The following is a 17,500-nucleotide window of genomic DNA, read 5'->3' on the forward strand; positions in this document are numbered from 1 at the left end:
GTGTCACTCTGGTGTTAATCCGAATGCCGCTTCTCCTCATTCCTGGTGACACCCTTAGTCACGTGTGTGTCTGACCCTTCTTATTTACCCAGACAAAAACCTGTTTGGATGGAAAGAGGCGTTCCTTCGTGACCCACTGATTGGACACTTGGTCTTTAAAGAGTATACCCTCAGGTGACGCATGTCATCAAGTTGGGGTCAGTTCTTACATCAGCTAGAAACTGAAACTATGGCCATTTCACTGTTGAAAGTTATTGCCACCGACTCAAGGTTCTAAATAAGACAGGTGTCGGGGGGTTTGAAATGACACCTCCACTGACTGCATGAGGACAATGCAATTGCGAACAGTCGTCATCATTTATCTTGCTCATTCTCTTGCTGTGCTGGAGGGCAGCTCAAAGTTACTGCAACCTCACAACAGTTACTCTGTGATACAACTGGATTCAACTGAACTAACAACTGTGCATGTATGATTGTGTGTGTGTGGGGGTGGGGTGGGGTGGGGTGGGGATGGGGGGGGGGGGGTGGGGCAGAGTCTCAGCCACTGAAGCTCCAGAGGCTATTAGTAAACAAATGCAAAAGCCTAAAATCACTGGATCACTACCGATGCCAGAAGTTATAATCTGGTTTCTTCCTTCTCAAGCAAACACTGGAAAAAAACCTATCTTAGGAAACAACAAACCATAAACAGCATTCTGGTCACTTCAGTTGTGTCTATCCATGGTTAAATAATGTATTTGGAGGTCGGGCATGGTCATGCATTTATACACATCATGGTGTGTACAGTCATTTGTTGTATCTTAACATATTAATGACAATGTATTTACAGTAAGCATTACAAATGTTAGTTTTTGAATACATTGAATTGAGTACATTACTACATAACCCTAATAAAATGTATCTTTGATAAATGAATGTAGAAAAAGACAACCCATTTCAATGTATTCAATACAAACACACATGATGTATATGGGCCAACTTAGACAGACAATAGAAAAGATCAAATGGTCTGTCTTTGCTTAGATACATTCATTAAGGTCTTTGGACTCTTGAATTTTCCAATCATGTACAACGTGTATAAAGTTAATCAACGAAAAAAACATGAGTGACTTGTTACTTGATCAGCATTCACTGAAGAGTCGATAAGACTTCGGAAAGCTCAGTGGCATGAACCGACTCTGTTTAATACGGGACAAACCAATCACCGAAACGGAAAGGTGCGTCACAAACCAAATTGTAAACACAGTAGATAAAATGACCTAAAATAGCCTACAGCTTTTATCAGTTCATGAAATAATTTTGAGCTGCCCTTCAAAATGGTGTACAAGACGAATCGCTTCAAATTTCGATTAGAAAGTATAAACACTTTTTAGTGATCCCCTTCAGAGCAATGGTCGCGGCTCACTCAATCATTTGCAGGTCTCCACACAGCGCATGGTTTCACCTTCAGCCCTCGTAGTCTTCCCACTCGAACCATCCTAATTTTTCCCTGATTGATGTTCGGCATCGCGCAGGCTATTCACTTGGGTAAGTTGAAAGAAAACTCTGTAAGTCCATTTTGCGCTGTCATGCCGTCGAAGACTCATTCACATACTTTTAAAATAAACCACGCGTTGTTCTTGATAAGCAGTGAATAAACTTTGTTGTATCCATTCATTTGTAGGATTGTAGGATAGGCTGCACTGCTGTTAGACAGTAACACGATGCTTCCTATTTTCACTATGGGTCGTAGACAATTTGTCTCCCCTTGATCCTTGATGATTCATCATTTTAATAAAAACACCTAATCGGGTTATTTATGAAAATGAAAACATGTTCGACCGTTGGCTGTTAGTTTACTAGTGGCCAAGAGAAGCACATCCAGTGCTGCGTCAGCTGTTCCGAAAAGGTATTTGAGATGTTTCATTGTGGAAAAAACTTGTAGGCTCTTAAACATACCACCCTTTTCTTAGGTGAGTATACTGTGAAAAGCGATATTTCCCCAAGCACTGGATGCTCCCATACTGTCGAATCGTTAATCTTAACATAAATCGGGCATATTAGGTTGTCGATGAAGTGCTACGTTTACTTGGCGTCAGGTACCCTAAGAAACAAAACAGCTTTCAGGAAGATTAAGCAGTGGGGGTAGTTAGATGCTATGCCTATTTTGCAAGGGATGGGTCGCGACTACTGTCTCTACCCTATATGTACTGTGAGGAGGAGGGGGGACATGGATCTGTTGGATGCGGGTGGAAAGGGGGGAGGGGGGTCGCCTTCTCTAATTTTGTATAAGTTTGAAATGACGACATTATAAACTCGATCTTCCATTTATCCTGTTGGCTACATTGTGTCTAACATCAGCCTACATAGAGAAAATGAAGGCGCATGGAGAGCAACGTGATCTAGCTAATTACTTGATTAAAAAAATCACACGTGGTGACCGTTTTATGGAAACGACAGTGTTTGCGCATTAAAAGCAAACGAGCGTTGTCAGTCGGTGCTGTCTTAATGTAGGTTACCTTTTTTAGTCGGTTGGTGGGTCTAGTTGCCTATCAACTAGATTACGAAAGCTGTGTCAAACCGTCTCAATGTCAAACAGTTTTGGACTACGTGATTTATCAGAAGACATCTATTGTTCGCAGGTCAATTCTCTGTGGACCAGGCAGATTCAGCAGCGGAAGTTATTTTTCCAGCGATGTGAAGACAGAGACTAGAGACTATAGCCAATTCTTTATTTTCACAAAGTGGGCTTTTGTAGGCTGCCGTATCAACATCGTATAACGAATTACCTAGGTTTCGTCAAGTCAATAAATTGCAATTTTTTGGAGGTAGGCTATGGAATTTCTGGTAGTGACGCGCAGTTTTTTGGAATTAACTGGAACTGTATTGTTGTGTACAAGTGCACAAGGCCTTGCATAAGGGAGAGACATTACTTAGAAGAACAAACTCCCCCATTTCCTGCCAGCACTGTCATTTCGAAGTCACTTTGTCGGTGCCAGAGTTTGGCTAGATTAATTCATCCATTATGAAAGCATCAATTTGTTTATTGATGTTAGTGACTTAGGTGGTCCTTCGCACATTGTTTAGCGATACATTCCTTGGCTATCCCAAAAAGTTGCAGTGGTAGGCTATAGTCACAACAGACAGCCTTTGCTTGGAATAGCTGACAGCAATCAGGCTACTGCGCAATCATTTTCGCGTTGTCTACCAATGTTTGTGTAGGGTATGTGTTGAAGGCAGTTTGGGGTGGGTGTTTTTTCTCTTGACCGTTTCTTAGATTTGCTTTAGCAACTTTTTGTTTCCCTCTGTTCACCCTGGAGCTGGTTGTCATCCGTGTTTAGTTGGAGGGACGTCACGCGGCCGCTCTACATTCTTTGCACAAGTGAAACGAGAGAGAGAGAGAGAGAGAGAGAACGGAACCTGTAGTCTATACGGCGCCGAAAGAAGGTTGAGCAAAACACGTCAGGAATTTGCCATGCAATGGAAGGATATATTCTACAGAGCGTAGCGCATGTGAAATTACACACGTCGATATAAATATTATATCCAATCTGGCAATATCGGTTTCCTTCGGACGATTCAGGAATTCAGATAGGTGTTCTAGAGGAATGGTTGACAGGCTACGTCTTCTGGTAAGGAAGTTGATGTGATAAGATTTCGTTTTCTCATTTAACTGGATCCACTTCCTCTTTGTAACGCTCTTATGCTTAGGCTATGCATTTTGAATAAATGTTCAGCTTCATCATCTAGGCTGCTTTGCCATTTTTAAAACGGTTACATGTTGAACCTTTCATGGTCTTTGCTGAGCGGTCTTACCCTCGCCGGGTCATCACTGTCAGCTAAATTAAAACTAGTAGGCTGCAAGATTATCCTCACCTCGCTGAATAGTGATCCGTTACCTGTTAGTAGAGTTTACCCCGGTACAACGCTGACAGTGCCAAAAAAAGCGGCATGTAGCCTAATGGAATTTGTATCATCATTGATTGATACAAAACATACAACTGAAGACTCGTAGTCAGTTTTGTGTATGTTCTGACTCCGGTAACCTATTTCAGAACCAAGTAGGCTGTAGTCAAAACAGGCTTAGAAACAACGCAGACTAACAGGATCGGTAAAACAAGTCGTTTTATACTAATTTCTAAAATAAGAAATAAAAACAAGCCACTAACTCGCAGGTGCTTTCTTTTGAACCCAGCAGAAACATCCACTTCACCGCCGTTTTAATTGGATTAGAAACTGTTAATTTTGATCTAACACAATTTGTATTTTGCGCCACCTACTGTTCTGAATTAGATAAATCGCCTCTTAATCCAAGCAGACAAAAAATGACCACTGTAGAGTTGGCGGCGCTGGTGAATCCAGATGTTTGAGTTAGTTTTGAGGGTTCCTTCCAAACACTTTCAAACTTCAAAGAAACTTGCATCCAAATTCTGGGTTGGGAGAAACAATGACTGATGTTAAGATTATACTTATTAAAAATTCTTGCAAGGCTTTGTTTACAAAATAAGTAGGCCTAATCAGTTGTAGATTCAACATTGTTTTTTTTAACTAGATTTGAATGTTATTCAAGAACTACAGAGAAGGTCTGGAGTAGAGCAGGCTAGATTATAATCTCTAGCGTAATCTCTGCTTCATTGATGAACGTTAACCTTAACCAGTGCAAGGTTTTGAAGGTAAAATAAATGAAGTAACATCTATGTATGTTATTACAACAGTTTCTGGATAACAAGAAGATCTTTTCCTGTTAGCCTAAGTGCTTGACTTATTCAAATTGACATGGTGAAGAGAAGATCATTTAAAATGGACTTTTCATGAGCATGTACTTGTAGTGCAACAAGGTTTTGTTGTGTTCGAGGAGCCATTTTATGGTGTCAGTGATTTTGTAACTTCTTGATGGCCATCTCCAAATAGCTGTTGTACTATTTAGTATTTAGAACAGTGTATATTGAAAACTCGATGAAATGACTCAGATTTCAGTTATTCAAATGGAAATAATCAATGTAAATTAGGAAGGATCATGGGGGGTGGCTTTGCTATACGTTTCCCCAGATAAAATCAGTCACGCCAAATTGAATGTTGATGGTAACCACAGTGGCATTGTGAGCTCTCAGATCTTCTCTAAATTCACCATGTCTTCTGGTACCCTAGTCCCTCTCCCTTAAGGAGGGGCGTAGGAGTTAAAGAAAAATGAGCAAATTTCATGTTTCGGTGGAAGTGTGGAAGTATTTCATTGGTCTCCCAAGTCCACAATGAGCACAAGGCAAGCCTTTGTTGTGAGTGCAATGCATTTTTAAACCCACTGAATGGGCTCTCACATTCCTGGTCAGGGTCTCCCTGCTCGCCACTGATTCTGTAGTGTGTCCAGCCCTGACTGCTGGTGTTGTGCTTTAATAAATGCTGCCATTGCTTGGCAAGTCTCATGTGAAATGCTACAACAGGAGGCTGTTTGACAGGCACACATTTTCCCCTCCATAGTTGTCCATGTGAATTTGTTGTTTCTTGTGCCTCTCGCTTGTCACAATAGATGCAGTGGCACAGCTGCATCTCGGCGCATCTCTCCGTGCGAGATGGACATTAGGGTGACATTCTGTTTGTCACCACGGCCCTCTTTAAACAACACATCTGTAATCTACTTTAAATACACACGCTTATCTCATTCCATTTGTTTTGTCAAGCAGAGAGACACGTTACTTGTTGTCTTGGCCTCGAACACGTCATGCTTATAGACGTGTAATAAGTCTGGGGTTACCAAAGGGACATTACGGAAGGTGGCTGGGCCGTTTTTTTTTTTGTTGAAGAGTAACCTCCGCTCCTACACCTGAGGGCTTTCTCGCTCAGGCCAGGAGCCGCCATCCAGTAGTCGTCACCTGAGGGTCGACCCGGCGTGTTATCTTTATTATATTCCCCCACTGATGATCAGGATGCTCCTGGTGGCTGGTGTTTACTTTTTTGGGTCTCCGGTGTTTATTTCAGATGCACAGTGTGAATGCGTCTGTGAAAGGGCAGCGTCCCTCTCTCCCCCTGTCAGCTCAGAGAGCCTGTGAGCTCGGCACATCAATTATAGATGACACCCTCTCTGTAGGACACTCTGCAGGAAAAGACACCAGGATGTGTCCTCTCACAATCAAACTGCTCTTTAGTTTTCCCCTTGCCCCTCGCCTCTCCATCATACTGCATCATATCAGGCTTTAATTCTAATGTAATGTCTATTGGCTTTAATTCTAATGTAATGTCTATTGGCTTTAATTCTAATGTAATGTCTATTGGCTTTAATGAGGGAGCTTTTGGCCATGGGAGTGTGTCTGTTCTGGGGGGGTGGGTGTGACAGGTGGGATTTTAATCAGACTAATTGGGTCACCACCTCCCAAAACAAATACAACCGCACACACAAGCATACACGCGCACACACACACACTCACGCACACTCACACACACACACACACACTCAGACATGCACCCACAGAGTACACACGTGCCGGATCGATAAAATGCAGTCAGCAGGTTGGTAGTATAAAAGCTATCAGACATGATCAGAGCCGCAATGCCAACCCAAGAGAAAATAATGACCTAATCATGGGGATTACAGTGGGCATGTGGCTGTGATGGGTGTGTGTGTGTGTGTGTGTGGGGAACGGCTGTCTGAGGGATTTAAAACAGCACTTTTGGGATTTCCTGTTTTGCGTTTGTGGGTAGAGGTGCCCAGGCTCGCGCGTGTGCGTGTGCGTGTGCGTGTGTGTGTGTGTGCGCGCACAGGTAAACGGTGCGGTTTGTTCTCGAGAGCGGGGGGTCAAACGAACGAACGAGCGAGCGGATAATTCATTAAACGAATTATTGCGCTCACCTCTTAGGCTGGGTTGAGTATCCGGGGGGCCATCAAATGAACTGAATTCAAGGAGATTCGGGAGCGCGGCGCGCTGATTGCGCAGGGATTAAAAGGAGAGGAAATAAGCTTAACAGAAGTAGCCCCAGAGCCACGTGGCAGCGATCAAGGGTTTGTGGACGCTCATACGCCCGGGCCGAGCTCTTTGTCTTCCCCAGATGTCACTAACATGCCTGTATTGATTTCCTTCCCGCTCTCCCTCCCTCCCTCCCTCCCTCCCTCCCTCTCCCTTCCCGCTCTCCCTCCCTCCCTTCCTCTCTCTCTCTTTTTCTCTTACCGGCTCCCCTTCAGCAGTCTCAGCATATTAAGCATCCCTAGTCTCGTCTCATACGGACACTATAGTAGTGCATCTTTGTTATAGGTGCCTCTGCCTTTTTTCCCTCTATAGGGCTTTTGAAAGCACAGCGCTAATAGAGGTAATTAGTGATGGTGAATGGGGGAACTGCTGAACACTGGAATGTATAACACACTTGAGCAAATGCTTTCATCAGCATAATACAGGTTTTGATTATTGATCTGTGTATCATTTAGCAGCCGAAGATACATCATGTGACCTGTTGATATGTGAGCTCCACATTTAAAAGCCCCATCCTAAAAAATGTCTGTAGAAGATATAGGTGAGCTGCTGACAGATTTCTTCAACAGAACTAGTGGGTGCTTTTTTTTGTCGTCCCCTGGAACTCCGAATAATGAGGTTGTGTGTGTGAGTGTGTGTGTGTGTGTGTGCGTGTGTGTGAGTGTGTGTGTGTGTGTGTGTGTGTGTGAATGTGTGTGTGTGTGTGTGTGTGTGTGTGTGTTAGAGTGTGTGTGTGTGTGAGTGTGTTTGTGAGAGTGTGTGTGTGTGTTAGAGTGTGTGTGTGTGTGTGTGTGTGTGTGTGTGTGTGTCTGCATGTGTGTGTGTGTGTGTGTGTGTTGAGTGTGTGTGTATGTGTGTGTGTGTGTGTGTGTGTGTGTGTGTGTACGTGATATGGGATTTTCCACTAGCCCTTGCTTTCCTTGTGGCCTCATTCATATTTGAAGAGTCTCTCTGTGCCATGCAGGGAACCCTACCGAGCTCCCTAAGCCAGAGCCAGAGCAGCCGGAGAGAAGAGGGGATGAGAGGGAGACAGAGAGAGATAGAGAGAAAAAAGAGAGAGAGAAAGGTAGTACACAATCCAGACTTAATTCACACACATAGCCACTCATGCATCCTCTCGTTTATATACAGTCACACCTCCATATCATTGTAACTCTTGATAGTTTTACACTTTCCTCTTTTATTTGTTTTGGCACAAATGTCTCCTCTCTCACACAACCACGCAGTAACTCATTTGCGGACATTCAAATTCAAACACAGTAACTCTCTCTTTCGCACACACACACACACACACACACACACACACACACACACACACACACACACTCACACACACACACAATCTCGAGTAAAAGAGAAAGATCAAGAGATAGCATAGACCATTACAATTGCAGCAGCCTAGTGTTATGCACAGGGAGTGTTTGTATTTGAAATGCTACCTGCCCCCCATATGGTGTTGGTGGATGTCCCTGTGGTTCTGAGCATTTAGTGGTCTTACTAAACCAGTTTTTCTCCATATGCCATAACTTGCCTTGAGTTTGTGCTGTTTGCAAAACAGTAAGGAGCCTTTCTCCCAGTCCACGCAGGAAGCATAAACCATTGAATTTACAGCATTGTGTGTGTGTGTGTGAAGGACCAGGGGCGGCAAGTAAGACCTAAAGCTGCTCGCTGTGTTTTGGTTTGACAGTGTGAGGTGTCATTTTCGATGCCAGAAAGACTTCCTGTTTAAAACATCAGCCGCTGGAACATGTCTCAGTGTTCCCGGTGAAGCCGGTTCCTCTGTGTTGGGAAACAATTGAGCTCTTGTTTTGTTTTTTCTTGTTTTGTTTAGTTTTTTGTTCATTTCTCTTCTCTTCTATTTCCCTTTTCCTCCTTTGCGGGTTTGTCTCCTTTCCAACAGCCGAAAGGAAGGTGAGCAGTCTTACCGCTGTCCTGCTCAACCCCCATCCCCCCCACCCCCAATCCGCACCCTCCGCTCTCTGTCCCCCTCACAGGCTTTGATGGCACTGATTTCCTTTAATTAGATAATCACCGCGGTGGTCACTGGATCTTCTCCACATAGGCCCAGCAGAGCCCCCCTTCTGCACACCCCCTCACAGAGAAACGCTGGGGTGGAGTCGAGGTTAATTTGGTTTCCGAGAGGAGGCAACTGCACCTATTAAAGGACTGTCTCTCGGTGTATCCTTGTGCTCCTGTGTCTTCTCCTTAGCCCCGTACACTTTCATTCGCCTGTCCAGCCCTTTTTTTGGGAGGGTGGTGGAGGGGGCGGGCGGGGGGGGGGGGGAGTCCTCTAGGGATATAACAGCCAGGTCTTGGGAAGCTGTTTTGTTTTTGCACTGGATGTGGTTATGGCGTCCTTTGATCGCAGATGTCCGGCTAACTTAGGGAAACAAGCTGGAAATGACTCCAGGCCAGAGCTAATCATTCACCACCGAGGGGACCTGATCGTTACACTCTGATGTCATCGTAACCTTGCCATGAAGCACAGGGCTATTCAGCTGCTGCTGTTGTTTTTTTTCTCTTTTTTTTTTGTCTGTGATGTGAGCATTTGTGATATTGTTTCTGAGGTATAAAGAGGACATTTTCAGTGAAGTAAGGCGTACGTGTTCTTTTTTTTTTTTTTTGTTGTTGTGAGGGGTGTGTGAGAGAGCGAGTGAAAGGGAAGGAGAGAGAGAGAGAGAGAGAGGGAAGTGAGAGACAGCCGTATGTGAATAAGGATGACAAAGGTTATAAAAATGTCACTGAATTCAATATACACCTGAACCGGACAAAACCAGACAGGGACAGAAAGAAAGAGTGAAAGAGAGAAAGAAAAAGCGAAGTAGGGAGAGAGAGAGAGCGGCAGAAGGTCTGTCTGTCAGAGCCACGGTGAAAAGCGCAGAGAGCAAAAGAGCAGTGCTGCTGGTGCTGCTGCTGCTGCTGCTGCTGCTGCGCTCTTGAGAAGTGTGTCAGCGAGGTGGGTGTGGGGTGTGTGTGTGGGGTATGTGTGTGTGGGGGGGGGGGGGGGGGGGGGGGGCGCCGCTGGGCTCAGTGGTGTCTAATTGGTTTCCCATGAAGCGCATTGTGGAGGTGGACATGAAGAGAGGCACTTCTCAGCCCTCGCTTTCCGCTGTATGACAAGGAAAAAGAAAGATGGTGTCCAGATAATACTCACACCAATCTCCTCACAAGCATCGTTGCTAGTGACATGCGATATTGTTGTTTTGTTTCGTTTTGGCCTCATCTCGAAACGTTTGAGAGATGAAATGAGATCTCGCACCATCTTTAAAAACAAAATGGTGCTTCTTCACAGACCATTTGTATTGTCAGAGCAGCCTATGAGAGTGTTATGTCAACCCTTGTTTCCTGGCTGCTGTTTAGGGGGCCTCAGGTCTAGCGGTTTGGGCCAGATCAGAGAGAGAAAACAAGAGGCAGGCAGATTTTTGCAAAAGACCTTGTTCCACCTAATCCCCCCCCCCCATCCTTTGGTTGGAGCAACCAGTTACTCTCACATTGTATCCAGATGTGAGAAGAACGCTGGAGGCCCCCAGTAGCAATATTACTTTGGGCCGCCATGGAGCTCCTGTTTGTGTGCCTCTGCCTCTAAGATGGGAAATGAGTGTCCCTGTGCAGGACTCCTCCCTCACAGCACACACACACACACACACACACACACACACACACACACACACACACTCACACAGTTGTCCCCAGGACTGATTGAAAAAGGTGGTGTTGGCAGACCTAACAGGACTCAATGTGTGTGTTTTTGGGCAATGTCTTTTGATTTTGTTTGAAAAAAATAAAATAGTTTTGTCTCTAGTTTTGTTTATAAACAATTTGTTAGGTTGCCGCTAAGGCTGCCCATTCCTTGAGATTAGAGGCTTTTTTAGTTTATATTTGATACTATCTATTGTAGGGTTGATATCTGAATATTCACACGATGTCAAACATCTGTTTCGAGAACTAGCTCTCCTTTGCCAGATGGACTGAGGACAACAAATTCTTTGACTGGAAGATTGTTCTAAAGATGTGGGGAACAGAAGCTAAAGAGAGTTCAGATGGTCTCCAGGAAGCACAGCGCCTTGAGCCCAAAGCCTCCTTTCCTTTTTTTTCTGCTGACCCTGCCCTGACATCTGACCGATGGTAATCAAATAGACTTTACAGATCGCTGCCCTATTTTCACATTATTGATCCGGTGAATACTGCCCCCACAGGTCCACATCGTTCCTAGGGTCTGAAACTGCACTGTCACTTGGGTCCCCCCCCGCCCCCCCCCCCACACACACACACACACACACTCACACCACCACCCCTAACATACTTCCACTGAGGAGAAATCCATTTCAGTAATTGCACATTTTTGCTCAGAGCATAACCTGAAAAGAGGAGGATGGCTTTAGGGCCGATCGGACCTCAATAATCCCTGCACCACCATTGCTCTATTTAAAGGAGCACGATAATCCCATCAGATTATGCCTATGTGCCCCCCCACCCCCTCTAAAAAAAAAATCATCCAATTAATGTTGAGTCTGATAGTCAAATAAATCATCCTGTATGCTTCCAATCCACGCCGGACACATGACTATAGGCCAACGAGCATACTGCGTGGTGAATGAGCGTCAGGCTAGAACAGTTGTGTGTTGGTACCCTGCAGCAGATTGTAGACGTGTAAAGGGTGGCTCTGGTGCTAGTTGTGTCTCTTTGCTGGGGGATCACTGCGTGCTGACATGTATGTGTGTGTGTGTGTGTGTGTGTGTGTGTGTGTGTGTGTGTGTGTGTGTGTGTGTGTGTGTGTGTGTGTGTGTGTGTGTGTGTGTGTGTGTGTGTGTGTGTGCATCCCTGCTCCATACCTGTGCACCGAGCCTCAAGGAGAGTGGTGCTCCGCAGATCAACAAATGAACTGGGTCAGTTACGGGTGTTGTGCACAGACTCGTGTGGATACTCCTCTATCGCCTGTGATCATCTGTCCTCAGAGTGTTTGTGTGTGTGTGTGTGTTTGTGTGTGAGTGTCTGTGTGTGTGTGTGTGTGCGTGTGTCTGTGTGTGAGTGCATGTGTGTTTGTGTGTGTGTGTGTGTGTGTGTGTTTGTGTGTGAGTGCATATGTGTGTGTGTGTGTCTGTGTCTGTGTGTGTGTGTGTGTGTGTGTGTTTGTGTGTGAGTGTCTGTGTGTGTGTGTGTGCGTGTGTCTGTGTGTGAGTGCATGTGTGTTTGTGTGTGTGTGTGTGTGTTTGTGTGTGAGTGCATATGTGTGTGTGTGTGTCTGTGTGTGTGTGTGTGTGTGTGTGTGTGTGTGTTTGTGTGTGAGTGCATGTGTGTTTGTGTGTGAGTGCATATGTGTGTGTGTGTGTGTGTGTGTGCGTGTGCGTGTGCGTGTGCGTGTGTGTGTGTGTGAAGTAATAGAGGACCTTGGTCTGAAAGACTTAATTTCTCTCCTGTTGTTTGGTTATGCAACCAAGCTCAGTATTTAGAGCAAAGCCCCATAGAGTTTAACGATCCTGTCATCACCCACTGCATTCCTTACATCAGAGAGAGACCGGTGCAGGTACGTTATGGGAACAATACAATGCAAGACCAAAAGCAAGACGTTCTATTATTTAAATACCATCCAATATCTCATTCTTGTATTCATCCCCAGTTCAAAGTGGTTTCCATTAGGAAATGCATTCGTACATCTAGTTGTGGAGTAATTCAAAGTACCTGCTGGGAGCGCAAGTGGATGTTCTAGAATATGGCCATTTTGATCTTTAATTGGTTTGGAACAGTGAAGTATAATCATTGAGGTACACTGAAGTGTACTGAGAATGGAGCTCCTCTGGAGGGCTATTTACACCGCCATTAAGCTCTCCATTCTTATGCATATCATATTGGGTTCATTAAAAGTCTAATGTGACAAGGAAATAAGGAACCATACTGTGGTTTTTACGGGGTAAAATGTTGTCTCTGCTGGCAGGATAGTTTTTGTATTTGGTGTGCTACTTGGTTTGTAGTAGACGCTACACTCGAGGTATTTTGTTTGTTTGCTCTCATACTCTCTGTGGAGACCTTTTGAATCGGTACACTCTCAGTCAGGGGGGGTATCATTTTGTCTCTTTTTCTTTCTCACTCATCTCACACCTTCTGCCTCTCTCTGTCTCTTTCTCTTCCTTGATCTGACCTCAGTCTCCCGTTTCTCATTCATTTTTTTAACCCCTCTACGCTCTCCTTCAATATCTTTCTCTTTCGTTCTTTTGTTCTTTGTTTCCATCTCTGTTTGGTTCGCTCTGCATCAGTGTGTGTGTGTGTGTGTGTGTGTGTGTGTGTGTGTGTGTGTGTGTCCCCTCACCACATACTACCTCACATGAGAGAACCATGACAGGAAGAGGTAAAAAACTGCATTCTATAGTGTGCCGTGCACGTGGCCTGTACACAGACAAATACTCTATGCTCTTTCCCACACACCAGGCAGCTTTTGGTCTCTAGCGACGAGTGGGCCAAGAGCAGCTGTTTTCCTCCCGTTCCTCCATACTCGTTCACTCGTGTTTGTGAGAGTGTGCGTTTGTGTTTACGTGTGTACGATGCGCGTGAGCTGTGCTGCCTGATGCTCGCCTGCCTGAGAGGGCCCCCAGTGGAGCCCCAGTCCATGGAGGGAACGCACTGGGAGTTCAGTGCTGGCTTAATTGCGTTCTGAAGTGGCTCGTTGAGGTGCAGTTATTCGTCTCCCTCTCTGGGGAGCGCGGCAAGAGTACCGGGTAAAGAGTCTCCAAGGATCCGACCGAAGGAGTTTTTGGTGTCTTTAGTAACGTTAAGACAGCTGAAAATCAAAGGATGCACAACGATGATGACAGTACAGCTTGTGCGTGTCCCATCAATTTAAAAAAAAAAACACACACATTCAATTCCGACATTAAAAAAAAGATTTCAATTTGTTCATTTGTTGACAGTTTCTGTTGGTATCAGTGGAGAACCTTCAGATCAAATCGCATGCATTGTTTGAGTAGCAGCTGTGAGTAATTCATGAGTATTGTAATCGGGTTTCTGGTGGGAATCATTTCAGGAGTTGTTTTGTTTACTTTCACGTATTTCTCCTTCAGTAGTTGTGAATTAGCTCTCATTTTCAACTTCCTTAACAAGAAGCACATTGTTATTTGCCAGGGATATTATGCGCACTGGGAATGCCCTTGAATGTTTCCTGTATGTAAGTATTTCCAAACATGAAGCTGTTTGTTTAACAGCGAGAGAACAGTCCTGGGTTCTCTGTGACTCTGTGAAACAGTAAGATTGTGTTTGTGTTCTCGTGAGTACCACTCCCTACTGCGGTTTATAATTACTGCCACTGACTTTTTTTATCATCTATCTTTTCTTTCTCTCTTTATCTATCCAACTCTCCCTCGTTCTCTCTTTTTTTTTTCCTCCCTCTCTTTGTCACTTTCTCTCTGGCCACATGTAGCAGGCAGGCTAGCTGCAAGGCTGTTTGTGGAATAAATGCCATTTGCACCCACTCACGCTGATTTACGCTAAGGTTGCGGCCGTCCGGGAGTGCCCAGGGGTTAACGAGCTGTGTGAGAAAAACACGGCAAGGGAGGGAGGGACGGAGGAAGGGGGGGGGGGGGGCGTACACACACACTCTCTGCTGCCGCTGCCGCTGCTGTTGAGGGATCTCACTGACCCCAGAGATGGGCCTATCCTGGGCCCCAAGGACTACACACACACACGTGCTCACACACACACACATGCTCTCAGGCACACACTCGCACACACACACACACACGACTGCACACGGGGCTGCTGCTTTCTCTCAGAGGGCCAACAGTTTGATGTGCTGTTCTTGTAGGGAGAAACAACTTGTGGAGCTTTCATCATAGACAGGTATAGCAAGATGTCTCTGTCTTGGTGTCATTGCCATATAGGGTTGCGTACCACAGAGTGTCATCATTTATTTGATGCAGTGGGCAGCCAAGTCTTTTCCTGTGATTTTGCTTAGTTCTTTAAAGTTACTGATTGAATTGTGGATCTGCCATGAGACATTGTGAAGTTCCTAAGACCAGGTCAAAGACGGAGGCCGTTACTGGTATCATGTTGTAATGCGTTAATACTGTTTAGAGAGCATATTACCATCTATTACATATCACTATCATGGTTGTGGCTCTACAGGATAAGTACCCACTTAAACTAGTTAAACTGTTCCTGAAGGAACCACCTCTTCACTAAGAAGGCCCCCCTTCTCCTCAAACTCATTTTCCAAAATCTAACACGACGGTGTTGCCCTAAACACCTGCCATCCGTCCATGTTGGATGGCCCATGGGGTCTTTCACCACGGTGCTAACTGAAAAGGCCTTCACACATAAATAGAACCACCCCCCCCCCACCCCCGTTACCCCATTACCCTCCACTGTGCTTTGTTAGGAGATAGTAAGATTACTGGCGAGAGAGAGAGACACCGGCAGATAGACAGAGAGAGAGAGAGACCTCTTCCTTTGTTTTCTCTGGCCTGACACGTTTATGGCAGAGGTCTGCAGAAGTGTGGTTGGGCTTTTTTTGGGGGGGCGGGGGTGGGTAGAAGTGGTGGTGGTGGTGGGGCAACCTCAGTGAGCAACAATAGAGGCCAAGACCCCTCGCTGCTCCATGGCTGGATGAGCATGACCCGCTCTGGCAGGTCTATCCAGGGCTCAAAACTCTGTCCTGTGAACGTTGGGTAATTCCACACCGAAAAAAAACCCCACCCCGGAACACCCTATCATCATATCAACAGTGACAGGAAATGTCCCAAGACCTCTTCTTGCACTTGGTCCTCGAATGCTAACTGATGTCTTACTAAAACTAAACACATAGGAGGGTAGGTAGGACTTTGTTCGCTGACTGTTGAAATATCAATGTCAAATATCAAAGTTGGTCAAACAAGCCATTAGCTGTACATTTGTCTTTTATGTATTTTGAAGGCTTGAAAATGTAATACACTGCATATGCTCTCACGGATGTTAATTTAGAACATCAGTAAGCCTCTGCATGAAAGCTGCATTTCCTCAAAAACATGATGAGATGATGTGATGAGTGAAACAGATATCCCTTTGGTGAAAAGCATTTGATAGTTAGCAGCACATAAGCAGTACTACTGGGGCAGCACGCCTTGCAAACTCCAAAGCATTCTTCAGTATTTGGGAGAACTTGGAAAAACATCACTCAGTGCCGTTACACAAAAGAAATTCCTGGGATTTAGCCGGGGTGATATTTGGAGGTTCCTTTTCCGGTAGTCAGTGGTCTCAGCCTTCCTCCTGTATTTATGGCCGTTTATCCTCCCTCTCTGTTTCTCTTCTTGCTCTGTGTCTCGCTCTGCTTCCCTCTTTCCTTTACTCTATCTTGCCTCCATCCCTCCCTTTCTCTGTCTCTCTCTCTCTCTCTCTCTCTCTCACTCTCTCCCTCTCACCCACCCACAGTCACTTCTTCTGTGTCCCTCTCTGTCTTTGTACTCCTCCAGTTCCCATTTCCCTCTTCTCTTCCTCCCTCTCTCTCTCTCTCCCTCTCTCTCTCTCTCTCTCTCTCTCTCTCTCTCTCTCTCTCTCTCTGTAACACGCGGCGTACAGCAGGGCTCTTTGTCTCTGCACAGTGGTGGTGAGTGGAGGCGCGGGTTCGTTCATAATGGATTATTGATTGGTCTGAGAACAGGCCTGCCTGTTGGGGGCTCAGCCCTCTTCAGCACCGTCCCTCTCAGCTCCCAGCAAGGGTTTAAATGACACTCCACACGCCCAATGTGTGCCCCTCCTTTCACACACACACACACACACACACACACACACACACACACACACACACACACACACACACTCACACACACACACACACACACACACAGAGAGTTTGTAAAGCTCTCTCTTTGTGTGCCTTTTAACTTCTCTTTAATTCTGTATGGTAAGTGTTTCATATATATGTGTGTGTGTGTGTGCGTATATATTTTAACATGGCAACTTCATGAAATACATTTTACACTGATCGAAGTTCAGTACCAAACAACACAACACAATACCTTCCAGAAATGGAGCCATATCTTCATTACAAAAATCTTAATTTCAAATGTTGTGATTGGTTGCATTGGCATTTGGGGCGGGAACTTGCAGTCCACTGAGCCTGAACAGATGACAATCAGACAGAGACTGTGGAGCAGGAGCCTGTTCTTGGCCAAACGCTGTAGCAGTAGCTTTATAGCTAGCTAACAATGGCTTTGTTGTGAGGTGAAACACTGACAAAACGGAAGAAAACACAGTGTTGTGCAAGCCATATAGCTCTAATACTCGTATGTGCTATCACCTCACATTTGAACACAAAATGTGAAGCAAAAAAAGGGAAAATGACACTAGCCAGACACGAACAACGTCTTTTCCTACAGTCAGGCGTACAAGCCTTGCCAGCAGAGTTGAGGGAACAACACAGCTAATAGCTGAAATGGTAGCCAAAGACCAAAATGCATATCCCTAGTGCATTTTGTGTGCATAGTATTCAGAGCGCCCCCTTTTATGTATACTTGTTAAATGCCCTCTGCTTGCTGTGGGATAAGAGGCCAGAGTGTGCTTTGTAAGTAGCCTTTATTGCTTCATTACACACACATACACGT

At 45.2% G+C, this 17,500-nt stretch overlaps 1 protein-coding gene across 1 annotated transcript in view; it reads left to right on the plus strand.

Annotated features, from left to right (window-relative positions):
- The first annotated feature begins 1,063 nt into the window (after positions 1–1,063).
- Positions 1,064–17,500, plus strand: part of LOC105893967 (zinc finger protein 516) — a 39,260-nt gene continuing 22,823 nt past the window's right edge. The window contains exon 1 of the mRNA XM_031576600.2: positions 1,064–3,611. The gene's annotated coding sequence lies outside the window, so the exon portion shown is untranslated. The remainder of the gene's footprint in view (positions 3,612–17,500) is intronic.

Source organism: Clupea harengus, chromosome 11 (assembly GCF_900700415.2).
Source record: "Clupea harengus chromosome 11, Ch_v2.0.2, whole genome shotgun sequence".
NCBI classification, from domain to species: Eukaryota; Metazoa; Chordata; class Actinopteri; order Clupeiformes; family Clupeidae; genus Clupea; species Clupea harengus.